The sequence below is a fragment of the Triticum aestivum genome, chromosome 3B, assembly GCF_018294505.1.
Source record: "Triticum aestivum cultivar Chinese Spring chromosome 3B, IWGSC CS RefSeq v2.1, whole genome shotgun sequence".
Lineage (NCBI taxonomy): Eukaryota > Viridiplantae > Streptophyta > Magnoliopsida > Poales > Poaceae > Triticum > Triticum aestivum.
In genome coordinates, this window is record NC_057801.1 from 29,982,668 (window position 1) to 29,998,557 (window position 15,890).

Consider the following 15,890-nt stretch of genomic DNA (forward strand, 5'->3'; position numbering starts at 1 on the left):
AAGCTGGCCGACCCAATTCTCATCGCTCGCTCGCACGCTGTGCGAGTTTTGGTTCGTTTTTTTCTTCTGGTTTTCTCCTTTTTTTTGTGTGTTCTTTTGTTTCTCTTTTCGGTTTCCTTTGTATCTTCACGGTTTTCTTTGGTGTTTTTTTTCCTGTTTTTCACCCATGTTTTTGGTTTCTTTCACATTTTTCTGGTTTTTCTTTGCTTGCATCATTTTCCTTTGTTTCTTACACGGGTTTCATTGGTTTTTTTCTTTTCTTTTTTTCTTTGTTTCTTTCTTGGATTTCAATGTTTTTCTGCCTTTCTTTCTTATTATTTCTTTCCTTTTTTTGGTTTTCTTTGTTTTCCATTTGTAGTTTTTTTGTACGCATCAGGAACATTTTTGAAATAAATAATTAACATTTTTCAAATACATAATTTTTTTTTGAAAAATTATATTGTTTATATGTCTAATTGTTTCCACACATATTGTACATATTTTCCATACATCAGGGACTTTTTTATATACAAATTTGAAATTTTGGAAATGCATGATTAACATTTTTTAAAACACATATTTTTGCTGCCTATCTTTTCCATAAACATTCTACATTTTTGTAAACATCAGGTATATTTTCTATATACATGTTTAATATTTCCCAAATACATGATTAACATTATTTGTATACACATTTAACATTTTCCAAGTACATGATCAACATTTTTGAAAACTTATATTTTTTATGTCTATATTTTCCCATACACATTGTACATTTTCTTGTATACACTGGATTCATTTTATATAATCATTTAACATTTTCCAAATACATAATTAACATTTTGAAAACTTAAAATTTTTATGTCTATTTTCTTCATACATATTGTACATTTTCCATATACATCGAAATATTTTTTGTACACATTTAACATTTTCAAATGCATGATTAATATTTTCCAAATGTTTTATGTAAATTGTATTTGTAATATTTATATTTAGAATATTTGGAAGTATGAACAAAAGTAAAATAGAAAGAACAAAACAAAAACAAAGTGAAAAACTGTCGGAGTAAATGACCATGGGTAGCCTCATCTGCTCCCCAAAGCGTTTCAAAACATCAGGGCCGGCTTTGCCCCTCAAGCATCCAAGACAAAGGGCCGCCTTCTTATCGCCGACTGGTCCAAGCGGCCGGCTGCAAGAAGGCGGCAAGGCTCAAAGAGTGGCCCTAGGGTTGGCCGACTCCTAGCAGGCGGCCACCAGAGTGGCCGACTCCTAGCAGTCGGCCCACCCTTGCACCCTTAAAGTTTGCACCCACATAACGGCGACGAGACGGGGCGTGGCTATAGTGTAGCCTGCCACCCCCGAATCCCGGAGCGGGCGTGGCCATAGTGCAGCGTACCGGGCGGCCATCCCTAGCCCGGCGCGGCATTGTTGCCACGTTGACCATGACATCACCCATGACAGAGCTGCCATACTCCCACGATGGGTTGTCGGTACGGCCCGCAGGCAGTGGGCCCTACCTGCTAGTAAAATACCAGAAGGCGGCACGCCCAGGCCAGTCGGCATAGGGGAAGGTCGGTCCTGACAGCTGGCCCTCCCCTTCCCCAAATGTTTGTGCACCATTAACCAGATAAGACGGGGTGTGGCTACAATGAACGCCCACCAGGCGGCAGTACTGTAGCCACTCTCTCCCCGACCAAGCCATCGTCATCAGAGGCAGGGCTACGGTAACGAGCAACCGGCAGGGCCTGCATGCGGTGGGCCCAACCTGTCGGCTGAGAGACCGGCAGCCGGCGGGACCCACCAAACGGCAGGCCCAGCAGCCGGCGGAGAAGCCGGCGACCATAGACACTGACGGCATGGGCCTACGCCCAGCCGAATTACCATTGTACCCCTGGGGGTAGGCCTATATAACCCCCCCAAGGCACCCATGCAAAGGGTTCAGCCTCTGAGATTACACACACCCACATAGAGCGAGGAGTAGAGCTAGCCTTGCCCTTCTTCCTCCTCTAGCCGAACAGCTCGAGGAGCAACCTTGTAGCACTTGTTGATTTAGTGACCATGCGGAGACCCCATAGAGCAGGACTAGGGGTGTTATCTCCTAGGAGAGCCCCGAACCTGGGTAAGATTCGCCGGCGTGCATGTCTCCGCCTTATCCCGTTTCCAGGCACCAGTGACGCCTTACTAACTCCCACAATGATTAGCCATCCTTTGACATATGTCGCACCAACCACCCGACATTTGGCGCCCACCATGGGGCTAGGTGCACCGTCGTCCGAAGACCTACTCTGGACGGGAACCTTGTTCCTCCCTGGCGAGCGCAGCCAGCCCGACACGCCCGATGGCGTTTGCGCCGACGCGCTGCATGGCGCGGAAGTTGCTTGCGCGGCGAGCTGCCTCGCTGATCTCATCGGCGAGATTCGCCTCTCCGACGAGCCTCTGCCAGGCGCGGGCGCAGCCAGCTCCGAGAGCTACCTCATCGGCCTCCTTGGCAAGCTTGACATCACCAACAAGCCTGCCTCCGACTTGGAGTCGATCGGCTCCACCGACCCGATGCTTGTCGATTTCGACACGGCATCCCTTGATGCCTTCCCCACCCACGTGGTGGTCATCGACGACCCTCTCCCTCGAGCCGACAGTGGCGGCAACACCATCACCGAGGTGCTCGTCATCAGCCACGGCGGAGCATCCGGCTCGGACGCCCACGACCCGCCGCAGGCGACAATACGAGACCTGTCTGTGCCCATCGCAGGCAACATCGACGCCGAGACGCTGGAGGCCCACCGCCTCGTGCTCATCAAGAGCAGCAAGAAGCTAGCCACCATGAGACGCCTCACTGAGGCCTACCAGCGCGAGGTTGACCGTGCCATCTGTGGCACGCCGATTGCTGGCAGGCCTAGCCGAGTGGGCGTTGTTAAACAATACGGCGCGGCTATCGCCAGCATGTTGGGGGCCGACCGCCCGGTCTACGCCACACCCATCGAGAACCTGCGTGCTACCCAGGCGGCAGCAGACGAACTAGAGGGTCTGGATGGTGAAGAGCCCCGCTGCATGATGAAACGAGTCCAGTAGCTCATCAACGCGGTTGCTGCGCAGCAAGAAGCCTGCGCGTGCACTGAGAATCCTCCCCCCACCGGGAGCATGGCGCAACCTCCCGGACGCGGACTGTAGGCGGCGCCCGCGACCAAAGAGACAATGAGCCGGCTGTTAGCTGAAGTCGGATGCGCCTTACCATCGAGCGCGACCAAGATGGCTGCCCACGAGCCGTGGAGCGGTGGGACGACTGTTCGCCGCCTCCTCCCCCTCGCAGAGGACGATATGCCTCCCCGCCGCTTGTTGAGCACCCGACGCTCAGCGGCCGGCTGGGCCGCCGCGAAGGAGTCGGCGAGAATGATGCCCGCCACCGGGTTCCTATGCCTTGGTGTTGGATGCCACCTTTGCAACAGAGAGGCGAGCTTCTCATTTCTCCCGAGTCCTGATAGATGGCGGTAGCAGCATCAACATCGTTTACCGCGATACCATGGAAAAGTTGAACATCAAGACGAAGCAGCTCCTGCCCAGCCGGACCGTCTTCCATGGCATTGTGCCTGGCCTTTCCTGCTCACCAATTGGCAAGATCAAGATAGATGTCCTCTTCGGAGACAAAGATCACTTCCGCCGCGAAGCATTTTGGTTTGAAGTAGTGGACTTGGAGAACCCCTATCATGCGTTACTTGGCCGACCTGCTCTGGCCAAGTTCATGGTTGTACCTCATTACGCCTACCTCAAGATGAAGATACCGAGCACCAAGGGAATCATCACCATAGTCGGATACTACAAGAAGTCGGTCGCCTGTGCCGCAGCTAGCAGTCGGCTGGCCGAGTCCCTTATGATCGCCGCAGGGAAGAAGCTCCTTGACCGGGTTGTGGCCATGGCCAGCAAGCAGCCGGACCTGTCGCCAGACCCCAAGGAGTCGGAGACCCAAGGCTCCTTCCAGTCGGCCAAAGAAACCAAGAAGATACCCTTGGACCCGGACCACCCGGAGAGGTTCGCTCTCACAGGGACCAACCTTGACAAAAAATAGGAAAGCGAGCTCGTCGATTTCCTCCGTGAGAATCAGGATATCTTTGCATGGTCCCCCAAGGACATGCCAGGTGTTCCAAAGGATTTCGCAGAGCACAAGCTACATGTCAGAGCATACGCAAAACCAGTCAAGCAACCTCTCCGCCGACTGTCGGAAGAGAAGAGAAGAATTGTTGGTGAAGAGATAGCCCGGCTCCTAGTAGCCAACTTCATTATGGAAGTGTTCTTTCCAGAGTGGCTAGCCAACCCAGTCCTTGTACTGAAGAAGAAGAACAAGTGGCGCATGTGCATTGACTACACTAGCCTCAACAAGGCCTTCCCCAAAGATCCATTTGCTTTACCACGGATTGATCAAGTGATGGACTCCACAGCTAGATGCGAGCTATTGAGTTTCTTGGATGCTTACTCAGGGTACCACCAGATCAAGCTGGACCCGGCCGACCGCCTGAAGACCGCCTTCATCACACCATTCGGAGCCTTCTGCTACCTGACCATGACATTCGGCTTGAGAAATGCCGGTGCCACTTTTCAGCGTTGCATGCAGAAGTGCCTCCTCAAGCAGCTCGGCAGAAATGCCCACGTCTATGTAGACGACATCGTGGGGGAAGATAGAGAAGTGCGGCACCCTGTTGTAAGATCTCAAGGAGACATTTGACAACTTGCGCCGTTTTCAAATGAAGCTCAACCCGAAGAAATGCATTTTTGGAGTACTAGCCGGCCAGCTCCTTGGCTTCCTGGTCTCCGAACATGGCATTGAGTGCAACCCTGTGAAGAGCAAGGCCATCGAGAGGATGGAGATACCAACCCGACTGCGCGACGTCTAGAAATTCATCGGATGCTTGGCATCCCTCAGCCGCTTCATCAGTCGACTGGGAGAGAAGGCTCTCCCCCTGTATCGACTCATGAAGAAAACCACTCACTTCGAGTGGAATGACTAGGAAGACGAAGCCTTTCACCAGCTGAAGAAGATGTTGACCATGCTGCCTGTCCTGGCGGCTTTGACTGACAAAGAGCCCATGCTCCTTTACATTGCCGCAACCAGCCGGGTGGTCAGCACAGTCATCGTGGTGCAGCGCCCAGAGGACGGCAAGGCACAGCCGCTCCAGAGGCCCGTGTACTACCTGAGCGAGGTGTTGTCAGCCTCAAAGCAGAACTACCCCCACTACCAGAAGATGTGATATGGCATGTACTTTGCTGCCAAGAAGCTGAAGCCATACTTTCAAGAGCACCCCATCACGGTTGTTTGCACTGCCCCACTTGCCGACATCATGGGCAGCCGAGATGCTTCAGGCCGGGTGGCCAAATGGGCTATTGAGCTGGCTCCATATACCATCTTCTACCATCCTCGCACCGCCATCAAGTCCCAAGTGCTGGCCGACTTCCTCGTCGACTAGGCCGAGACCCAGTACCTGCCGCCAGCACCAGCCACCCATTGGCGGATGCACTTTGATGGCTCCAAGATGCGCACTGGTCTGGGAGCCGGCATCGTCCTTACCTCTCTCCCAAGGGCGACAAGCTCAGATACACATTACAAATCCACTTCGCCGCATCCAACAATGTGGCCGAGTATGAGGCACTCGTACATGGGCTCCGGCTGGCCAAAGAGCTCGGCTTCCGCCGGGTCCTGTGCTACGGCAACTCGGATTTGGTGGTCCAACAGTCGCCCGACGACTGGGACACCAAAGATGCAAACATGGCAAGCTACTGCTTCCTCGTCCAGCAACTCAGTGGATATTTCGAAGGGTGTGAGTTCCTTCATGTGCCACGGGCCGACAATGAGCAAGCAGATACCCTGGCACGACTCAGCTCCACCCGACAAGCCATACCAGCCGGCGTCTCCCTTCAGCGCCTCCTCAAGCCGTCTATCAAGTCTTCGCCAGAATCAGATTCCATCTTCGTGTCGGCTGATCCAGGAACAGTCGGATTCGACTTGGGGACATCAGCAGTCAGCTCGAGGACTTCGGTAGGTGGCTCATGGACTGCTGCAGCCGCACCCGGCACGGGGACTTCAGAACCCGGCCCGAGGACTGCAGCAGCCGGCCCGGGGACTTCAACGACACAGCAGGCGGTGGCCGACCCCAACCCGCCACCTCCAAACCCAACCGCCCTGGTTGCAAGGGCCGTGACAGCAGTAGAAGAAGTCGCAACTCCATCATGGGCGCAACCCATCCTCAACTTTCTGGTGAACAGAGAGCCGCCGACTGATGAGATCTCGGCCCGGCAAGTGCAACGCCAGGCAGGAGCCTACACAATAGTAAACAGAGAGCTTGTCAGGCGCAATGCGACTGGAGTTTTCCAGCGTTGTGTAGAGCCAGAGAAAGGTATGGCAATCCTCAAAGATATCCATCAAGGCGAATGCGACCACCATGCGGCCTCAAGGTCACTTGTCGCCAAAGCTTTCCACCACTGTTTCTTCTGGCCGACTACTTTGGAAGACGCCAAAGATTTGGTCAAACATTGCAAAGGGTGCCAAGTATTCAGCTCGAAGCAACACTTGCCGGCTTCTGCACTCAAGACCATCCCCTCACTTGGCTCTTTGCCGTCTAGGGGCTGGACATGGTGGGTCCATTCAAGCCAACACACGATGTCATGCCTCATCTGCTTGTCACCGTGGACAAGTGCACCAAGTGGATCAAAGCGAAGCCAATCAAGAAGCTGAATGGGCCGACTACTGTGACCTTCATTGCAGATATCACCGTCCGGTATGGCGTACCACACAACATCATCACCGACAATGGCACGAATTTTGCCAAGGGAGCATTGGCTCATTTCTGCGCAACACAAGGCATCCGACTAGACTTAGCGTCCGTTGCCCATATGCAATCAAACGGCCAAGTCGAGCGAGCAAATGGCCTCATCCTCTTCGGCATCGAGCCCCGACTGGTCGAGCCACTGGAGCGCTCGGCCGTCTGCTGATCGATGAGCTGTCGGCCGTCCTTTGGAGCCTGCGTACCACTCCGAACAAGTCAACCGGCTTCACTCCCTTCTTCCTTGTGTATGGTGCCGAGGCTGTCATCCCAACTGACATCGAGTTCGACTCACATCGCATCACCATGTACACAGAGGCGGAGGCGAAGGAAGCACGAGAAGAAAATGTCGATCTGCTGGAAGAGGGTCGGCTGTTAGCACTCAGTCGGTCCGCCATCTACCAGCAGAGCCTGCGCCGCTACCACAGTCGGAAGGTCAAGCCAAGATCCTTCCAAGAGGGCGACCTTGTGCTCCGGCTGATCCAGCGAACAGCCGGCCAGCACAAGCTCTCGGCCCCTTGGGAAGGCCCCTTCGTCATTAGCAAAGCCCTGGGAAACGACTCCTACTACCTCATCGATGCACACAAGCCCAGGGCGCGCAAGAGGGATGACTCCGGCAAGGAATCGGAGTGGCCATGGAATGCCAACCTCCTTCGAAGATTTTACAGTTGATGAAGTATGTACCACGCTATCTTTTCTATTAAGCGCAAGACATCGGGTCCCCCGAAGAGCACTCGGGGACTACCCTCTTTTATCTATATGATAAGTTTTATGCCTACGAATGTGTTATTTCACTTCTTCTGCCAGGCACCGGGTCCGACCAGTCGGCCCGGGGGTTTACCGCCTTGTAATATGTCAATGCGACCTGCAGTCGGACAAGTAATGTGCCGGCATCTAAGCCCGCTCTTGCCACAAGCCACAACTCGCAGAGCGGCTGTCCGGCTAGCAAGAGTCGAAGGCAGGAAACGATGCCCACACAAAAAACGGCTAAGGACAAAAGCATTCACATAAGACAAGCCGACCTCCCGCCTAGCCGACCGGCTGCTGAGCATCTGGCCGGCAGGCTTCTCACTTACCTTACTACGTCCTAAAAAGCTGAAGTACTTTTCCTCCCAAACGGCTAAGCACTTGTCCAAGCCACAGTTCGCAGAGCGGCTATCCGGCTGGCAAGGCGGCAACCAAGGGAGGGCGGCAAAGGAAAAAGCCTAAAAGGATAAAAAAAAGCAAGCAACGTCGGAATAAGAGCACAAGCACAACACGTGCAGAACAATATTTACATAAAGCAAGGCTTTCAAGCCGGAATTCAACAGAGTTTGAATACACACCCAGTGGGTGGAACTGCGCAAATTTAACAAGTATTTGTTCAAAAGACTACTAAACAGGAACAATTAAAGATAAGATGGCTGCCTAGACCAAGGGCGCAGCAGGCGAATCCGGCAGGTTGGTGGAGTCGGCGGCGCCGGTCGGTGGAGTGGTCGGCTGGCGAGTCTCGGCCGAGTCATCCTCAGCAGCAGTCGGCGTGCTCACACGCAGCTCGTTGCTGGAGGCACGGTCCAGTGGAGGCTGGCCGTCTGCTCCGCCCTCCGGCGCGATGTCTTCATGATAACCCACAAGTATAGGGGATCAATTGTAGCCTCTTTCGATAAGTAAGAGTGTCGAACCCAACGAGGAGCTAAAGGTAGAACAAATATTCCCTCAAGTTCTATCGACCACCAATACAACTCTACGCATGCTTGACGTTCGCTTTACCTAAAACAAGTACTCCTCCGTCCCAAAATAAGCGTCTCAACTTTGTACTAGCTCTAGTACAAATTTATACTAAGCTCAAGACACTTATTTTTGGGACGGAGGGAGTATGAAACTAGAAGTACTTTGTAGTTGTAACGGGATAGGTTTGCAAGAATATAAAGAGCACGTAAATATGAACTAGGGGCTATTTAGATAAAGAAGCAATAAAGTTAGTATAGAGAGTGTGGAAAAGTGGTGGTAGGAGTTGCGAAATTGTCCCTAAGCAACTGACTACTGTACTAGACCGATAGCAACTTTTATGTGGGAGAGGCCACTGCTAGCATGTCATCCCTGACTTGGAATTCTATACACTTATGATTGGAACTATTAGCAAGCATTCACAACTACTAACATTCATTAAGGTAAAACCCAACCATAGCATTAAGATATATTGGCCCCCCTTCAATCCCGTATGCATCAATTTCTATGCTAGGTTGAAGCTTTTGTCACTCTTGCCCTCCAATACATAGTCCTATCAACATAGAACTAACCCTATGGTGTGATCCACGCGCGCGCTCATATGATGGGCACCAAAGGACAGCAACATAACCACAAGAAAATTAAACCAATCATAGCAATTCACCAATTACCGATAGGACAATAAAAATCTACTCAGACATCATAGGATGGCAACTCATCATTGGATAATAATATGAAGCATAAAGCACCATGTTCAAGTAGAGGGTACAGAGGGTTGCGAGAGAGTGGGCTGCTGTAGATAGATGGGGGAAGGTGATGAAGATGTTGGTGAAGATGACAGAGGTGTTGGTGTAGATTGCGGTGATGATGATGGCCCCGGTGGCACTCCGGCGCCACTTGAAGCGAGGGGGAGAGAGCCCCCCTCCTTCTTCTTCTTCCTTGACCTTCCCCCTAGATGGGAGAAGGGTTTCCCCTCTGGTCCATGGATTCAATGGCATGGGAGGGGCGAGATCCCCTTCGAGATTGGATCTTTCTCTCTGTCTCTCTCTATTTCCGCGTTTTTGATTCTGCTCTTTCACCATTTCTTATATTCCCGGAGATCTGTAACACCGATTGGGTTGAAACTTTGAACACGATTTTTTTCCAGATATTAGCTTTCTTGCGGCGAAAGAAGGGCAACAACCGCCTTACGGGGTGTCCACGAGGGTGAGGGGCGCGCCCACCCCCCGGGGCGCGCCCTCCTGCCTCATGGCCCCCTCAAGCATCGTCTCGTGTTGATTCCACTTCTCAAAGTTCAGATATATTCCGAAAAAAATTCTTCATCCATTTTTATCCCGCTTGGACTCCGATTGATATGGATTTTTTGTGAAACAAAAAACATGCAACAAACAAGAACTGACACTGGGCACTGGATCAATTTGTTAGTCCCAAAAATACTATAAGTTGCCAAAAGTATGTGAAAGTTGTATAATATTGGCATGGAACAATAAAAAATTATAGATACGATGGAGATGTATCAGCATCCCCAAGCTTAATTCCTGCTCGTCCTGGAGTAGGTAAATGATAAAAAAGATAATTTTTGATGTGGAATGCTACCTAGCATAATCTTGTTCACATAATCTAATCATGGCATGAATATTAAGACACGAGTGATTCAAAGCAATAGTCTATCATTTGACATTAAGACAATAATACTTCAAGCATACTAATAAAGCAATCATGTCTTTTCAAAATAACATGGCCAAATAAAGTTATCCCTATAAAATCATATGGTCTGGCTATGCTCCATCTTCACCACACAAAATATTCAAATCATGCACAACCCCGATGACAAGCCAAGCAATCGTTTCATACTTTTGACGTTCTCAAACCTTTTCAACTTTCACGCAATACATGAGCGTGAGCCATGGACATAACACTATAGGTGGAATAGAATATGATGATGGAGGTTGTGTGGGGAAGACAAAAGGAAGAAAGTCTCACATCGACGCGGCTAATCAACAGGCTATGGAGATGCCCATCAATTGATGTCAATGCGAGGAGTAGGGATTGCCATGCAAGGGAAGCACTAGAGCTATAAGTGTATGAAAGCTCAACTGAAACTAAGTGGGTGTGCATCCAACTTGCTTGCTCATGAAGACCTCGGGCATTTGAGGAAGCCCATCATCGGAATATACAAGCCAAGTTCTATAATGAAAATGCCCACTAGTATATGAAAGTGATAACTCAAGAGACTCTCTATATGAAGAACATGGTGCTACTCTGAAGCACAAGTGTGGTAAAAGGATAGTAACATTGTCCCTTCTCTTTTTTCCCTCTTTTTTGTAGTAGGCTTCTTTGGCCTCTCTCTCTCTCTCTCTTTTGGGGGGGGGGCTTCTTTGGCCACTTTTATTTTGATGATCTCACATGGGACAATGTTCTAATAATGATGATCATCACACTTTTATTTACTTACAACTCAATATTACAACTTGATACTAGAACAAAGATATGACTCTATATGAATGCCTCCGGCGGTGCACCAGGATGTGCAATGATCAAGCGTAGCAATGGCACCAAAAAATGGACAAGCCATGAAAACATCATGCTAGCTATCTTACGATCATGCGAAGCAATATGAGAATAAATGCTCAAGTCATGCATATGATGATGATGGAAGTTGCATGCCAATATATCTCGGAATGGCTATGGAAATGCCATAATAGGTAGGTATGCTGGCTGTTTTTAGGAATATATAAGGAGGCTTATGTGTGATAGAGCGTATCGTATCACGGGGTTTGGATGCACCGGCGAAGTTTGCACCAACTCTCGAGGTGAGAAAGGGTAATGCACGGTACCAAAGAGGCTAGCAATGATGGAAGGGTGAGAGTGCGTATAATCCATGGACTCAACATTAGTCATAAAGAACTCACATAATTATTGCAAAAATCTATTAGTCATCAAAACAAAGTACTACGCACATGCTCCTAGGGGGATAGATTGGTAAGAAAGGACCATCGCTTGTCCCCGACCGCCACTCATAAGGAAGACAATCAATAAATACCTCATTCTCCGACTTCGTTATATAACGGTTCACATACGTGCATGCTATGGGAATCACAAACTTCAACACAAGTATTTCTACAACCCACAACTACCCACTAGCATGACTCTAATATCACCATCTTTATATCGCAAAGCTATTGCAGGGAATCAAACATATCATATTCAGTGATCTACAAGTTTTATGTAGGATTTTATGACTAACCATGTGAATGACCAATTCCTGTCAACTCTCTAAATAGATATAAGTGAAGCAAGAGAGTTTAATTGTTTCTACAAAAGATATGCCCACACTCTAACAATATAAGTGAAGCAAAAGAGCATTCTACAAATGGCGGTTTTCTATGTGAAGAGAAACAGGCAATCCAAACTTCAAATGATATAAATGAAGCACATGAAGCATTCTATAAAGCCATACTCAAAAGATATAAGTGAAGTGCAATGAGCATTCTATAAATCAACCAAGGACTATCTCATACCAGCATGCTGCATAAAAGAAAAGTGAAAACTAAATGCAAAAGACGCTCCAAGATTTGCACATATCACATGAACGAAACGAATCCGAAAACATACCGATACTTGTTAAAGAAAGATGGGATGCCTTCCGGGGCATCCCCAAGCGTAGACGCTTGAGTCTCCATGAATATTTACTTGGGGTACTTTGGGCATCCCCAAGCTTGATCTCTTGCCTCTCCTCCTTCTCCTCATATCGAGACCTCCTCGATCTCGAACACTTCATCCACACAAAACTCAACAGAAAGCTCGGTAAGATCCGTTAGTATAATAAAACAAATCACTACTCTAGGTACTATTGCAAACCAATTCATATTTTGTTTTTTCATTGTAGCTACTGTAATATAACTTTTCCATGGCTTAATCCACTGATAGAAATTGATAGTTTCATTAAAACAAGCAAACTATGCATCAGAAACAGAATCTGTCTTAAACAGGACAGTCTGTAGTAATCTGAACATTCACCATACTTCTGGTACTCCACAAATTCTGCCAAAATTAGGAAGAATAAACAATTTTTATAGAAAGACAGTGCAAAAAGTTTCAGAACCGTTTGATGTTCCAGTAAAAAACTTAAAATCGCACACTACAGATAAAGTTTCTGTCTTGCACCGCACAAACCAACAAGCAATGTAAACATCCTAAAGGAAAATCTTGGCATATTATTTTTGTTTTTAAACTTTATAAAAGCACACAACAGAAATAAATTACTCTCTAAAACTTCCGGGTTGTCTCCCTGGCAGCGCTTCCTTTGAAGCCATTAAGCTAGGCATATAGTGCTCAAGTAATGGATCCACCCGGATCCCAAGGTATATCAAAGCCAATTTTAATTAACAATGATTTGTGATTTAGTAGTGAGCACAAAGTAACATATATCATGCAACAACGAAGTCAAACTCTCTTCCTATGCATCGGCATGTCATAAAAGAACAATTCATGCACACAAAGTAAAGGCCAATGCATAGTATAAACAGTTTCTTGCAATTTTATCATATTGGAAACATGGAGAGGCGGGGATGTAGTTACTCTCTCATAATAATTGCAAGTAGGAGCAGCAAGCACATGCATATTATATCTATCAAAATCATCATGTGTAGTAGTAAAACGCAACCCATTGATATAATCCTTAATAAGTGCAAACTTCTCCGATATAGTGTAGTCGGGAGAATTCAAAAGGATAATAGGACTATCATGCGTGCGTGCAATAGCAACAATTTCATGTTTAACATAAGGAACTATAGCAAGTTCATTTCCATAAGCATAATTCATATTGGCATCTTGGCCACAAGCATAGCAAGCATCATCAAAAAGGAATATTTCAAAAGAATCAACGGGTTCATAACAATCATCATAGCAATCATCCTTCAGTAAGAACGAAGGGAAATTAAATAATGTATGAGTTGAAGAGTTACTCTCATTAGAAGGTGGGCACGGGTAGCTAATCCGCTCTTCCTCCTTTTGTTCTTCGCTCTCCTCATCATCTTTTTCATCCAATGAGCCCACAGTTTCATCAATTCCTTCTTCCATAGACTCCTGCAAAATATTAGTCTCTTCTTGGACAGCGGAGGAGTCCTCAATATATGGTTTAATATAAGCATTAGAAGCATAATTATATAACAATATTTAAATATGGCAAAATTTTCAGATTTGTAAAGAGTAGCATCATACTTTCCAATCAAAGAAGCAATTTCATAAGCACCCTTAAAAGCAACAAATTCTTCAATTTGTTGAACATCATAGTAATTATAAACACCCTTAGCATACGAAGATATGATTCCATTATCACTGAAATCACATTGGTAGGGAAGGTGTTTCTTAGGGTTTTCAGAACAACAAATAAAATCATATATTTCACAAAAATTCCAAGCATAGCATTACAAACGATGAATTTGATCCAGTAAAAGTTTCCCTTTTTGAGATAAGCGGTGTTGCACATAACAAGCATGCTCATCTAAAGATTTTCCCTCAACTAAGATAGTTGGGGGTTTCAGCACGAGCACATAGGGATCGAAGATGATCCAAGTAAAAAGCTTCAGGAGTGTGATAGATTTTGAATGGTTCTTCAACCATTGGTGTAGTAGGTACAACTAAATTTTTTTTGGTATTTTGCGTTTCCTACCCATAACTAAAGATAGAAAACAACTTAGAACAGCAAATAAAAATTACTTAGTGATAAAGCAAATAAGCACACACGAGAATATTCACCCCACGCTATAACTCCCCGGCAACGGCGCCAGAAAAAGGTCTTGATAACCCACAAGTATAGGGGATCAATTGTAGCCTCTTTTGATAAGTAAGAGTGTCGAACCCAACAAGGAGCTAAAGGTAGAACAAATATTCCCTCAAGTTCTATCAACCACCAACACAACTCTACGCACGCTTGACGTTCGCTTTACCTAAAACAAGTGTGAAACTAGAAGTACTTTGTAGTTGTAAGGGATAGGTTTGCAAGAATATAAAGAGCACGTAAACATAAACTAGGGGCTGTTTAGTTAAAGAAGAAATAAAGTTAGTATAGCGAGTGTGGAAAAGTGGTGGTAGGAGTTGCAAAATTGTCCCTAAGCAATTGACTACTTTACTAGACCGATAGCAAGTTTTATGTGGGAGAGGCCACTGCTAGCATGTCATCCCTGACTTGGAATTCTATGCACTTATGATTGGAACTATTAGAAAGCATCCGCAACTACTAACGTTAATTAAGGTCAAACCCAACCATAGCATTAAGATATATTGGTCCCCCTTCAATCCCGTATGCATCAATTTCTATGCTAGGTTGAAGCTTCTATCACTCTTGCCCTCCAATACATAGTCCTATCAACATACAACTAACCCTATGGTGTGATCCACGCGCGCGCTCATATGATGGGCACCAAAGGATAGCAACATAACCACAAGCAAATTAAACCAATCATAGCAATTCATCAATTACTGATAGGACAAAGAAAATCTACTCAGACATCATAGGGTGGCAACACATCATTGGGTAATAATATGAAGCATAAAGCACCATGTTCAAGTAGAGGGTATAGCGGGTTGCAGGAGAGTGGGCCGCTGTAGATAGATGGGGGAAGGTGATGAAGATGTTGGTGAAGATGACGGAGGTGTTGGTGTAGATTGTAGTGATGATCATGGCCCCAGTGGCACTCCAGCGCCACTCACTACAAAAAAATACACTTTCGTGATGATACATGTTTGTCATAGTAGGTCACGTTTTTTGTCATGCATGTACATTCATGACGATTTTATGACAAAATCAAGACATTCATACCTGTGCTGTCGTAGAAGTGTTCCATGACATTACCAAAATTATCATCACGGAAGTGTCCACTTCCATGACGATAAATCGTGCCTCACATAAGTGCTTTCTTCAAGGGTGATCGGCACATGGCATCCACCGTAACGGAACACCGTTAAGCTATCGGGTCCGGTTTTGGATCCGATAGCCCGTTAACAGCCCAGACCAATGGGGATTTTCCACGTGTAAAATCATCATTGGCCGCAGGAAACACGTGTTGCCTCACCGTTGGGACAGATGTCATCCACTCATTGGACAGGAGGCGCCTATGATAGGTCGACATGTGGCACGGCCCAACAGTGGCCCATTCCGGTGAAAAAGGCCGACCCAGTAAAAATTAGCAGGCCGGCGTATATAATGCCTACTTGTGTCAGGTTCATTTAAGCCCACGACCCATATGAGATGTGCCAATTCGGCCCGTAAACGGACCGTTAAAGATTTGACACCATTGCAGCCCATCGTCAGTTCGAGCCCGTTAACAGCCCGCTATATATTTGGGCTCAATATCGACCCGATGAGATTTCGGCCTATTAACGGCCCATTCA